Genomic DNA, 13,791 nt, shown 5'->3' on the forward strand with positions numbered 1-13,791 from the left:
CTTTGGCTTGGAACATAGAATGAGTTTCTGCACAATTATCCCCCCCCTTTTTTTTTACATGCTCCTTTCTCTTGATGAAACTCTTATTTATTACCATGAAACTATTACTGCTACTGAGCCAGTTACACATATATTTGTGCATAACAGTCTCATAATTTCACTGAAATTATCACTGAGCGATGTATTAGAGTGCCAGAGAAAACGACTTTTGCTGTGATGTATTTTTTTTTCTTTGAAAGCCAAATATCTTATTGTTATTATTTTTGGTGAAATGACATATATTGATTCTTTGTACGCTTTGGAGGAAGATTAAATTTCCAGGTGGATCATTAAGACACTTTATGATAGCAATCAGGACACTATATGATAACATGTAAATCCTGGCTCCAATATATTGCACACCCTAATACTAAATGCATGGGATCTTCCAGTAAGTGATCCAGCCTTTATACCAAGGATTTTCCAGGAAAAGTCATAAATAGCAAGCCAATTCTAAGTTGAAACAATAGCAGTTAACCTTTTTTTGCAATGCATGGGAAGGCTTTTGCATGCAGATTGGGATGGTATATCTGCTTTGGAAGCTTCCAGACTTGGCAGGGATCATGATATTGGGGCATAAAGGTTTATGATAATGCTGTTTTGAATGTTGTTATAGAAATGATGTCTGATGATGTCAAAATAGATAGTGTGATAGCTTTTATAGGATCAACCCTCTCTAGCTAAGCTCATAAACTTACAAGCTTCACTGAGCTCTTGCAAATTGAAAACTTGAGCAATGCTGTCAGTATAATATGGCTCAGGGAATACATCTTTGTTTCCAACTTTTGTGAGCATATGATGTGCAAGCATGTGTGTATGTGTGTGTCCATGACAGTCCTACAGCTGAGTCAATGTCAACTTAGAGCAGCATGAGTTGCTTGAGATCACTTAGTCAGTTCCCATGGTTCAGTGGGAGTTTGAACCCTGGTTTCTAATCCAACACTCAAAGTACACTACCATGCTGGCATGTATAGCAGTCTGCAACTACATGCACATTAAAAAGAGACAAACTGAGCTCCACACCGAAAGGTTCGGGATTAAAATTCAGGCTGTTATAAATGCCTTTTGGCATTTAACCAACACTTCATCATATCTGAGCTGCAAACACTCACCTCTGTTACTTCTTTTTAGACTATTTAAGCCAATGCTCTGATTCATTCATGATGAAAATTGAAACCCAAATTGTGCAAGCTAAAACCTGTGCTAAGCCCTGTGTCAGACAATGCCAAAATCCGTTTTGAAAGGGGGTCTCCAGCATGCCAATGTATTTGGTGAAACAAGCATGTTATTCTCATTTAGAGTCATTGTGTTGAGCTTAGGGAAAACTGAATGATTGGTGTATTAGAAGTGAGTAGGCCAGACACATATTTTCTGGAGAAAGCATGAAGTAAATAACAACTATATCTACAGCAAAATAAAATATAATGGTGGTTCACATTACATTACTGTAATGTGCTTGAAAAGAAACTGTATTTCAGCTATCACAGAAACAGGAGACACGTATACCTTAGCTTTAAGCATGTGAAAACATATTAGAGATCAATAGCCTCACAGCTTGTCCTGGACATTATCTGTCAATTATTCAGCACTATAAGAAGCAATGCTCTGGGAGATTTTTTGCTTCACACATCAAAAGAGCAACCAACTGTTCTGGACATAAAAGTGGAAAACATGGGACAAGATCCAGTATAATACAGATAGAACAGAAAGGTCTGTTAGTGCACTGAAGTTGGATCCTGAGAGGACTGATCCATCCAACATTGGCTGTTCTGGCATCTGGAAACCTAGCAGGGTACTAATGGCATCCTCATCTGTGCAACCGCTTGTCATTTTCACTTTATGAGGAGGCCAGGGCTGTGCCCAGCCAGTGGGGTGAATCTAAATGTCTACAAGGCAGTATTAGGTTGTTGCCACGATGTAGAATTAATGCATCTTGACACTGCTTTAAGTGTCCTGACTCCATCCTTTGGAATCCCAGGATCTGTAGTTTTTTGTGGCACCAAAGCTCTCTGACAGAGGAGGCTAAATATCTCACAAAATATTTATGGCCTTTCCTGGAAAATTCTTGGTATAAAAGCTGGCTCACTTACTGGAAGAACCCATGCAGAATTCCACAGCATTCGAATTCCATATCATTGAAGCATGATAGCTAAAGCAGGGTAAAACTGCATTAATTCTGCAGTAGAGATGCAGCCTTAGATGCATAAGGTTTGAAAAGCTGCAACTGCTTGTGCCACATCCTGGCCATTATGAGAAAGTTATTCTTGTGGAAACTATGCATATCTCCTCCTCAGTCCTATCCATGTGGATAAAGTGAGCATGGAGAGAGTAGGGCTAGCACACATGCTGAACAAACATGATTTGAATGCCTGAAAAGCAGTACGAGATACATTTGTGTTTTTCTAAATTCCTTATGTATTTGCATTCTGTTTTTGCTTTTGTTTTCCAAGTTACAAGACTTTTTCCCCCCCCTCAGATGTAAATTCTGGGTCCCATCACAATTTTCCATATACATGTTTCCCAATGTATGCATTTTTATACGCTGTTTACTTTTAGAGCAAAATCAGTCTATGCATATTTTTCAACTGTCTGCATTTTCATCAAATGTATCAAAAATCTATAAATCTATACATATATTATGAGGATGACATATTTTATTAAAAACAGAGTCTAGACATCCCCTGTTAGGCACTGGCTTAAAAATCAAACAATGCATGTTCTAAATCATATCTAATTTGTCCTTCCCTAAAATGTCTTAGTCATATATTGTTAAATATATCAAGATTTACATTACCAAACAGCAACAACAACAACAACAGCAAGAGGAGTGGTGCCAAAATATTGTGACTGTTGTACCAAAACTGGAATCCCTGCCTTCCAAGCAATTTGTTTTTTATGATTCCTGCCTGCATATAGCTTCAATGATTTAAAATTCCATCTGTTCCGCAAGTGGAATTCAATTGAAAATCACCATTTGTCCATCAAACAAAGGATTCCTCGTGCAGTCAGGACTGTTTGTATTTAATTCTAGGAGTATTACAGTTAGACATTTTTATTCTGCTCAACTCTGAAGTCTTTCAAGTCTATAGTGCTGAATAATCAATGTACTGCTGCTTGCAACTGGGTCCTACATATATTTAATAAAGACACAAGTTCCAATGAGTGCTCAACTTTTTCCTAGTTAGATTGATTGGGTTTGCAAAATGAAGTCTGTAGGTAGAATTTAATTCATGATTATACCCAAGTTAAGGATTCCGGTGACAAAATTGAAAACAGATTTGAGGTAGATACTATCCTTATGCAAGGGCTCATTGCCCTCATATGTTCAGATAATACAGGAGAGAAAAATGTGATCTTATGTATTGGGCCTGAAGCCAACATCCCAATTAGCTCTGTTCAAAATCTTTTTACATTGAACAAGGTGGACAAATATGGAGTCTGCCTTCAGTTGGAATGTGTTTCTCCCAAATCTATCTCATTGTAAAAGGCAGGGTTCTTATACAGTGGGCCCTCAGTATCCATAGACCATCCACAGATTCAAGCATCCATGAACAGCAAGCCCACATTGTTCCCAATGGTGGCAAATGCACATGGCTGCACCTCTATTAGAGACAACCCCCGTTGTCCCATGGTAGCACATGCATGCAACCACATTGCCATTGGGTCCTGTTGTCCCTAATGTGGCCACTTCACCATTGACATTCCATTGTCGCTAATGGTGACAACCCCATAGGGGACAACAGACCTTGAGCATCCATGGATTTTGGTATCCGCAGGGGGTCCAGAACAGATCCTCATGGATACCGAAGACTGACTGTATTGTTATAGGCTCTTTAGAGACCAGCAGTTGAACATACGCAAGTCAGGAATAGAGACAATGGATGTGACTTTGACTCAGCTTTAAAATCCATAGGCTTAGAACAATACATGATCACATAACATAGTCACCAGGCCCATAAATTCTACCAGCTTCTTCAGTATTTAGTTGATAAAGCTATTTGCCTTTTACACCCATAGAGAGACACTCACATACACAAGCAATATGCAGAGAATACTCGGCAGTCAGGAAATATTCTACAAGCAAAAAACTTGTGAGGGGGGGGGGGGGGGTCACTGTTTTGCTGGATTTGAAATTCCCCACAAGGAACATAACAGTGGTAAACATGCCACTCCATAATTCATAAAAGAGTGATAAAGACACAAATCCAAAACAAAAATATTTATCTCTTTGTAATGAGATCTTTGATTCATGTCTGACAGGTCTGAAGCACTGCCACCAGGATAAATGTTAGTAATAAAAGTTGACACTGCCATGAATCATTACTACCACCAAGCTGGGATACACAGCAATAGGTACAACAAAAGGTGTGTTGTGGGTGGGAAATTTCTTTCTTCTGATAATCTGTAGTTCTAAAGAGAACAGCCCAATTGATAGGTTGTTCCTTCTCTTCTCCAGATGGAAGTAGGGTCTGGCCATTGACATTAGGTGCAGGACAAAAAAAAAAAATGACAAGCAAAGCAGGTATGGTTAGACCCAATGGTTCTCAGACTTGTTCCACCATCTAATTTAGACTTTACATCCCAGAAGCATCTTAAGAATAGGCATAGGGTAATGGATCCCATCTTCTTCATGCTACGAGGAAACCCTCTGAATGCAATGGGGCTGAACTTGGTCATAGGAACATAGGAAGCTGTGTTATAATGAATAAGTCCAATGGTCTATCTTGTCCAGTATTATCAACTCTAATGGGCAGCAACAGGTATCCAGGATTTCAAGCAGGATTCTTTTCCAGATCTAACTGGTATCCTTGATATTTCCCATTCCCTCACCATCCAAGTACTAACTAGGCCCAACCCTGCTTAGCTTCCACAAACTAGATCATGGTCTCAATCCAGCATATCCTTAGCATAGTGTAAATATCTGTATGCAGACCTACACTGTTACTGAGTGCTTCAAGTCATTTCTAACGTATCATGACTTTAAGTCATAAACCTTGGCCAGATTTGTTCTGAGTGTGTTTATCATTGGCCATTGCTTTCCTCTGAGGGCGGGAGAGTGTAATTTGCCCAAGACCGTGTGGTAGGTTTCCATGGCCAAGCAGGGATTTGAACCCTGGTAACCCAGAGTTCTAGTCCAACACTCAAACAGCTACACCACACAGACTCTCTTACACTTACTCTATATTGAGTCCTATGGCTCCACCCTTACTATAAAGCCCTGAAACGGCATCACATGGCCATTCCATGATGTGCAGCAAATGGGATTCATTTGAGAAGCCTCTGGCTACCTCCTCGTAGCCAGACACCCAATTATGACACCAGCACTGAGATGCCTAGCACCCTCTATGGGTTTCAGCACTTCCGTTAAGCATTGTGTGTATGGTTATGGGAAGATAGCCAGAGGCTTCATTGGCCATGCCTGTTTTTGTGGGGTGGCTTCAGGTCTTTACAGTAAATGGGGGCGATGTGCTTTGGGTGATGTGCTGGGGATGAGGAAATACAAATCTCCATAGCACCTGAAAAATGGAGATCCACATGTGTAAGGGACACTTGTACATGTGGCTCTCTCCAAGTGAATTCTGGCCCATATGTACTCAGAGTGCATTTATGAGACCGACTTGCTCAGTGGAGATACAGCAGTCTGTTTTCCAGACCTCAAAAAGTGTTTGACTGAAACAGCCAAATAAAACAGAAGGAAGTTGTGTGATGGTAGAACCACCACTGAGAAGACTCTATCTCTGATGTTTTAACATACAGTCCAATCTAGACATTAGTCTGGAAGGTGCAAACCAGATCAAATCAGCACAAATGCTAAGCATCTCTAGCTTGCATTGACTTTTCAGTGGCCTGTTACAGACAGCCAAAATAAAGCTGCTTCGAGTCACAGTAGAGGTATGGTGTTTCAATGATGCATGCGTCCTAAGAGTCCAGAAGTCGCACCAAAGCCACGCTCAAGACTGGATCATGGCTTTGGTGTGGCTTCTGGACTCTTAGGATGGTGCATTATTGAAACACCATACCTCCGCTGTGACTCGAAGCAGCTTTATTTTGGCTGTCTGTAACAGGCCAGTGCTTGTTTTCAATATTAAGATGGAGGCCAAACATGTAACAAAATTATATATGAATTAAAATTGTACTATGATAAAATTCACAGTTTAATTTAGTGGCTGTGTCTCATTGACTTGTGAAAATGTGGGGACATTATTATAAACAGGCTGATTCTCTGGGAATGATGTTAAAGAAATTGCCTTAACTGCATTTCTTGCTCTGCTGCAAGGGATGGGCAAAAACATTCCTAGAGGCTTGCTAGAAAATAATTCTCCCCTCAACAAATATACAGAATTTCCCTCATTAAACTATAAACTATTTGCAGATTTATAGAATTTTTCCTTATTAGCGTTGAAAAACTGCTGTGTTTTTAAAAGGCGAATACATTTTTTAAAGTCTAGTATAGAAACCAATTGACAATGTGCCATTTGCTCATTTTCAGCAAATATTAACATGGAAGACAATTTTCTGCCTGCCACAAATGCTTTAATTTTTACCAAGATGAATGTTTTGAGCGGTACAGAATAATTAAATCATCTTCCCTTTCAAAAGAAGCCTCATATTCTCAATGTGTGTTTTCGGCATTTTGTAAATCATCTAATGATTTTCTGCTCACTTAAATATTGCTTCGCCATACCGAACTGATTAGCTAATGTGAAATATACAGGAGGGCCCTTAGTTTCAGAAAAGCACCAAGTTCCTAAATCAGCTAAAGATTTCCTGCTACTCTGTATATTATGATTCCCATGAAGCTGCGCAGGATGATGCAGAAGCTGCTGGGACCATTTTTTCCACTTAGGGTTGCTTCCAATATATTCAAAATGAATTCCACTGGGAAATAAAAATAAATTCCTAAAAAGGTAGAATTGAAATCTCAGATAACACAGAATGAACAATCCTAGGTAGAATTCCATTGTATGAAGCCAAGAAACAAACCAAGGGCCCAAAAAGACGGGCCAAAATAAACCTGCTTTGGGTCACTTTGGAAGTATGCTGTTTAAATGATACATGGATCTTAAGAGTCCAGAAGCTGTGCCAAAGCTTCGCTCCAGTCCTTGGAACGTGGTTTTGGTGCACCTTCTCTCCTCTTAGGATGCATGCATCATTTAAATAGCATATCTCCAAAGTGTCCCAAAGCAGCTTTATTTTGGTCTGTCTGTTCAGGCCCTATGAAACAAAAAACTTCCAGGAAAAATTTTGATTTTCCATTATAATTGCCAGGATATGTGTGTGTGTGTGTGTTAATGTGTTTACAGAATTGGAATTTAACACCCCCATGGAACTATTAGACTTAAAAACTTACAAACTAACTTACAATTCACTTCCAAGTAGGTATGGTTTTGTTCATGGTTACTGTTGTTTGCCAAAAGGAATCTGTAACTGGAATGTCACCTAGGATTAATTAATAGCTTTATCATATGAGGAAAGAAAGTTGAAATGGAATGGGAGAGTAGCAGCTTTCTCCAGGCATCTCCTCACGACACTGTAGAACTTCTGTTCTCTTTCCAAGGGAGACGGTCATACAAGTGTGCCTTTTGTCATGTTGGAAAAATCTGTTCATCAAATGTTTTTATGACCAGTTTTCTCAGAGAAAGGAAAAAGCCGCTACTCTCCTACTCCATTTTGGCTTTCTTTTCTCATACAATAAAGTTCTAAACAGTTCCTTTGAGTTCTTTGAAAACAATCCCTTTGATGCTATGTGCCACTGGACAGTGATACAAAACCCATCTGCAGTAGCTTAGGACAACATCACTATTACCATATATACTCATCTATAAGATAAGTCAAATCCATGTATAAGTCCAGGTCAATATTGGGGGGGGGGGCAAGATAATGGATTTTGCTATGACCTGTGGTTAAGTCAAGGGTAAAATTTAAGGGCATATAACAAAGGATCTAAAGGATGAAGCAAAGCAAAACAGTGTCAAAGAATGTACAAAATTGCAGCAGACATAACTCTTTGTGCTTTCTCTTAAGACTAGATGGATGAGACAGTAGAGGGGATCAGTGCTTCACATATTATAAGAATTAAGATACAGTACTTACACTGACCTGTGGATAAGTCGGTTCAGTTTTTTGGGGTCAATTTTCTGACCTCAATTTCTAGACTTATACATGAGTATATTCAGTAAATACAACAGAAATGAAGGCATTCAAAACACAATGTAAGTCCCTGATCAATATTTTTTTCACCATTTGGCAAGACCACACCAAGAAATGGAAAGAATAGTCTCTGTTATTTATTCCCTAGTTGAAATATGGGTATCTGAACAGTTGGGAAACGTAATACAGCAGAGAGACCTTCAAACAGTTTTCTCCCAGTATTCCTAAATTGTTCTGGAGCATTTTTCTGTAGTAAAATACATTTTTGCGTGCGTGCGTGCGTGCGCGTGCGCGCGCGCACACACACACACACACACACATATTCCTCCACAAAACATTTGGAAATGTTGAGAATACTCTGCAAGACCAATTGTTTCTCCTACAGTGGGGAAGAAACTACAGTAATTATTGATCAGGGAAGGACTAAATACTGGAAGATTCGCATTCCTAGCCATACCCCATAATTATCCAAATACTGAATTTACTAAACATTACACTGAAAAGGTGATTTTACACTTATAATGTGAATTACTTATTCCTTTGCTATTGGGGGAAATATTAATTGCAAGTAGCATGTTATTTGTAAATTAGTGCTTCAAGTTCTTCCTGTAGCAATTGAAAGCTTCTCCTATACACAGAGACCATATGCTGACCTGTAGCTTCTCCCTCCTGGTCATTAAAACATGGCAAGAGATCAGCTAACTGGCTCCAGATGGATGCCTGAGCAATGGCTGAGGGAGCAGGTTGGTTTCTAACACCAGTAATGCCAGAGGGTTGGGTTTTTTTCCAGGATCAGAGACCATTTGTCCTGACTAGATTTATGTAGGTTATTTCCCAAGAAAATATCAAAGGCATCTGTTTGCTGTGGTTCAAGGACCAGGCAAGCTGGCTTGGTGAGGCTGCGATATTTTTAACATGCCAGGGTGTAAAAGAAATTACTCCGAAGGTTGTGTGCCCAAAGCAATCAAATATTTTGCTGGCAGCAGAAGTTGCAATGATGACCAAGTCTAGAGGGGAACTAAAAGAAACAAAAAAGGGCTGGCCCAGTTTGAAAACCAATTTCTACTCACTGGAAAATGAACATGCGTATATCATTCCAGGTCATTTAACTATCCTCCATTTGGGTTAACTTGTAAGCAAATTTGCAAGCAACGTTACAAGCAACTTTTCCTTTGTTCTCTTAATTTGCTACCTGAGGTTTCAGATGCATTGTTTTGTTGTGTAAATGGAGCTTTCTTTCTTTCTTTCTTTCTTTCTTTCTTTCTTTTGTCTAGTATTCTAGAGGATGCTATTGTTTTGATCCAGAATAGACAATTGGCAGATTAATTAGATCTTAACTTTAGATATGCAATACCCTTCATAATGACAAGGACTGTGCAACACCAGCATACACACACACCCCCACACACATATATACAAACAAACACACATACATACATAACCAGTTTTAAAACTGAGTTGAAGACCATCCTATTCAGGGAAGCGTTCCCAGGCATTGTGTGATTATTTATCTGATATTTGATTTGATGTTTTTAATTGTTGCCTGCTTATTTTATCTAATTCTATCCTATATTACTACCTTTTGTTTTATATATATTTTGTAGAATATATGCAACTGGCAGGTTTCATTTTTTATCTATTTCATTATTTGTATGTACAGCGCTGTGCCAATTAACAGCGCAATGTGATATTGTATGCTTGTATTGATCCTGGACAAGGAAATAGATTCAGCCACTCACTGTTTCAGACATACATATGAACACCATCTTTTACATTTTAGCTGAAACCCTGGCCCACTCCTCTACTGACATTTGGCACACTGGAATCATAATATAAAAACAGCTGAGCTGTTTTCCATTGGGGGAAAAATTTAGTCACATAAATCGTCTACTTCTATGGAGTTATCCCAACTGATCTGGTAACTACATCACAGTACTAAATCCTGCGACAAACACATGAAGGGGCAATATCCCAGAACAGGGAAATTGAAATTAATGCATCCAAATAAATGATACATTATATATGTACCATATGCCAATTATAAGAGGAGGGAGACAAAGCTGCTTTACTCCAGCCATCAAGAGGCAAGCCAGCTCTAGACACCTTGTAGGTTTTCCCCCAAGGATCTTCCACAAGAGTCAAGTTAACATTTAATGACATTTCAGCTTGATTTGAGTAACATTTTGATGAATGGGTCTTTTTTAGACAGATAATGTTTAATGTATATCCTCCTAGACAGAAAAAATAATCCCTTTGATATTGCCTGGTATCACAGAATCTCAGAACAAAACATTTACAAGTTTCTTAATCACAGTCTAGGAAAACACAACACAGAGTTGAGAGTTCTCCAAGGGACAATGTTTGGCTTGGAATCTGAGAGACTGAATAAAAGGGAAGATGGAAAAGTTCAATGAATTATTTGTGGGTCTCTTTTTACTGTGGAAGATGCAGAGCAGATATCCATGCATGAACTGATATTATCAGAAAGTGAACTTGGAAAAATGTGATAAACAGTAGTGACAAGGGACCAAGTTTTAGAACAGTACTAGGGAAAAGTCTGTCCATGCCTTTTGGATCATAATTCCCGTAATCATTTGTTAATGTTAATATTAATATCCATACAGAATCGGGTTTGGTCCAACCTTACTCTCATACTTAATAGCAGACTAAACATTCAAAAATGGTCTCCGCAAAGATCAGCCTCAAATGTGAAAAACCTGAAATGTGAAATTGACAATCCTCTACAAATGACACAGTTTGCCATTTGGAATGCATTTTTTCTGGGGCAATTTTTGGCAGACTTTGGGTTCAAAAATTGCCTGGGAAAAATACACAATAAGAGAGAACCAGGGATCTTGTGGGGCTACCATGGGCTTGCTTTACCTCTCACATTTGCCTGACTGAGAACAAGATGGAGAGCTACATTCCTTTCCCTGTCCCTTTCTGCCTCTTTCAAATTCAGTGCTTATCCCCAAGTGCAGTTTACCTATTTATTTAAACATTTGTGTTTTGCCTCTCAGCCTGCAGAGCTCCCATGGGCATATACAACATTTAAAGACAGATAAAAAAACAACTTCTTAAAATACTATTTAAGAGAGAGAGAGAGAGATTTGTTGTAGAAAGCTCACCTAAAAGACCCAGAAGAAAATATCATGCATGTAGGAACTAAATACTGTACTAAACAGTACAATCTTGGCTACCTTCCGGATGATCAAGAGGGATTGAGCTAACCCTGACCTTTCTTGGGAGTGAGTCCCATAGTTGGCATACTATGACAAATAAAGCCCTCTCCTCTGTATTCAGCAGCTGAGCCTCTTCTTATATACGACAGAAAGTGTAGTCATGCACTATGGGAATTTAAACCTGGATAAGGGCTTTGGTAAATTAATTTCTGAAGTGGAAAAGACGACTCTCCTAGCCATGCATGCGCTGTTTGGAACTGAAAAATGTGGAAAATAAATTTGTCCATTTCCAAATTATCAGACTAATGATAAATTGAGCCAAAGCCTCTAGGAAATTCATGCTTGACTTGTAATTAGTTTAATCCTAACAGAAACCTTTCCCACTGCCACAGTTTCCCCTTCCTTCCAGCATTGAAACATGTCTAGTTATTCCAGTGGCAACGTTAGCAGCCTTCATGAGATCCTATAGCAACATGGTATGGAATAAGATTCTTGGAGAGAAAAAATATCCCCAGGCCTCTGGATCATTGGACCAATTATTTCAGATCTTCTGGATCAATGAGCCTTTCAAACGACAAATTCCCAGTAATTTTGACACTCTAATAGAAACACAGGAACATGAAAGGCATCAGAGGTTGCATTAGAAAGAAAGAAAGAAAGAAAGAAAGAAAGAAAGAAAGAAAGAAAGAAAGAAAGAAAGACCCTTTCAATATGTCCCAAACTGGAACCCCTTTGTATCAGGTCAATCATATTATGAATAAAGTCACATGCTTCCTAGAGTTGGTATGAAGAATGCAAGCTGATCCATCTAAGGAGAAGGAAGTAGGGCATAAATGTATGGTCATTTGATGCTTAACATGTGAAAAACCAACCTCAAAGTCAAGCTGGAATAGTCATATATGAAATTATTCTGAATCAGAACATTATCAATTATTCGGTTACTCTTTTTCTATCATTGGAAAAGACAAATGGATATGGTTCTGAAAAACTGACAATACGAGCACAAATAACTCTCAGGAGAATTAGCTAATGTAACTGAATGAGAGATGATGTGGGCTTTCCGCCTCTCACTATTTTATGACAATCGTGGTTGCGATCTCTGCTACTAACATTTATTACTGTGGGAGGAGGGGAACAAAACTCCTCCAGGAAAACACAAGGTCATCTCAAGCATGGTTCTCAGGTGGCCTTCATCAATATGAAATAATAAGGAGAAACGATAAGAAGAATGCCTCTGCTGTAATGAATTCCTACCTTATTCACTGCACAATCATCCATGACAATTCCTTTTTGATACAGGACTTCTCCGGAGAGCTGAGAAGATAATGGCAAGGAAACAATACATAGCGCTATTATTATTCGTTCAAAATCTGCAATCCTTCTAGCTATAAGACATTTACTGTAAATTGTAAATATGAAAGCTATTTAAACAGTAATTTGCCAGTTTTCTCATTAACCCACCCTTGATTAGTTTAGTTGAGTAATTTCATCTCTGGGAAATAAAGTTTCTTCCTCCTCCCAACCTGCCCTCAGCCACCAAATTTACACAATGAAGTGTTTGTTCTTCTCCTGATAGCCAAGCAACCCAGCCTTTATATGGAAAGGATATCTATGGCCCAAATTCTACAGAGAGGTTTGGTGGTTTCATTCCCTTCCCAGAAACAGGGCTGAGATCTTTGTGAATGGATAGTGAAGGTGAATAGATTGTGTTGAGAACGTCTGTAAATTGTTCTGAAATTGTGAAGTCGAAGGCTTTCATGGCCGGCATCCATAGTTTTTTGTGGGTTTTTGGGGCTATGTGGCCATGTTCTAGATGAGTTTCTTCCTGATGTTTCGCCAGCATCTGTGGCTGGCATCTTCATCTCTGGCGAAACATCAGGAAGAAACTCTTCTAGGACATGGCCACATAGCCCAAAAAACCCACAAAAACTATCTTCTGAAATTTCTCCCCAAACCAGGTTTGTTTTTCCCATATACACTTACTTTGTATATTTTATATATAAGGTTGTCCACGTTCCTTGGGATAACTTTAGAAAAGTTCCAAAATCCAGCATTAGGCGATCTGGTTATTAGGACTGACCAAATGTGGACAACATTGTATGTAAGTGCTCAAGATCTCCAGATTTTTTCTTCATACAAGATGGTTCAAAATGTAAGGTGGACAGGACAAGAAAAGGGGGAAAGTCTGACTTGATGTCAAAACATTTATATCAGCATAGCCAGATTCTTTAGACTGGGCAGAAGGTTTCATGCTGGTGTCAGGATACATTCAAAACAAAACAAAACATAATATTGTATGTACAGTGCTGTGCAAATCTACAGCGCTATATAAATAAAGCATAATAATAACAACAACAACAACAACAACAACAACAACAACAATTGTGGAAGCATGACTGAAACGCCAATTTTTGAAAAC

General features: G+C 38.8%; 1 protein-coding gene across 3 annotated transcripts in view; it reads right to left on the minus strand.

Annotated features, from left to right (window-relative positions):
• LRRTM4 (leucine rich repeat transmembrane neuronal 4) overlaps positions 1–13,791 on the minus strand; it is a 242,142-nt gene that overhangs the window by 101,825 nt on the left and 126,526 nt on the right. The window contains exon 3 of one of the 3 annotated variants that reach the window (XR_006104847.1): positions 12,627–12,686. The exons of the other annotated variants lie outside the window; for them this stretch is intronic. The gene's annotated coding sequence lies outside the window, so the exon portion shown is untranslated. The remainder of the gene's footprint in view (positions 1–12,626; positions 12,687–13,791) is intronic. 3 annotated transcript variants of the gene reach the window in all.

The sequence above is a fragment of the Sceloporus undulatus genome, chromosome 6 (assembly GCF_019175285.1).
Source record: "Sceloporus undulatus isolate JIND9_A2432 ecotype Alabama chromosome 6, SceUnd_v1.1, whole genome shotgun sequence".
NCBI classification, from domain to species: Eukaryota; Metazoa; Chordata; class Lepidosauria; order Squamata; family Phrynosomatidae; genus Sceloporus; species Sceloporus undulatus.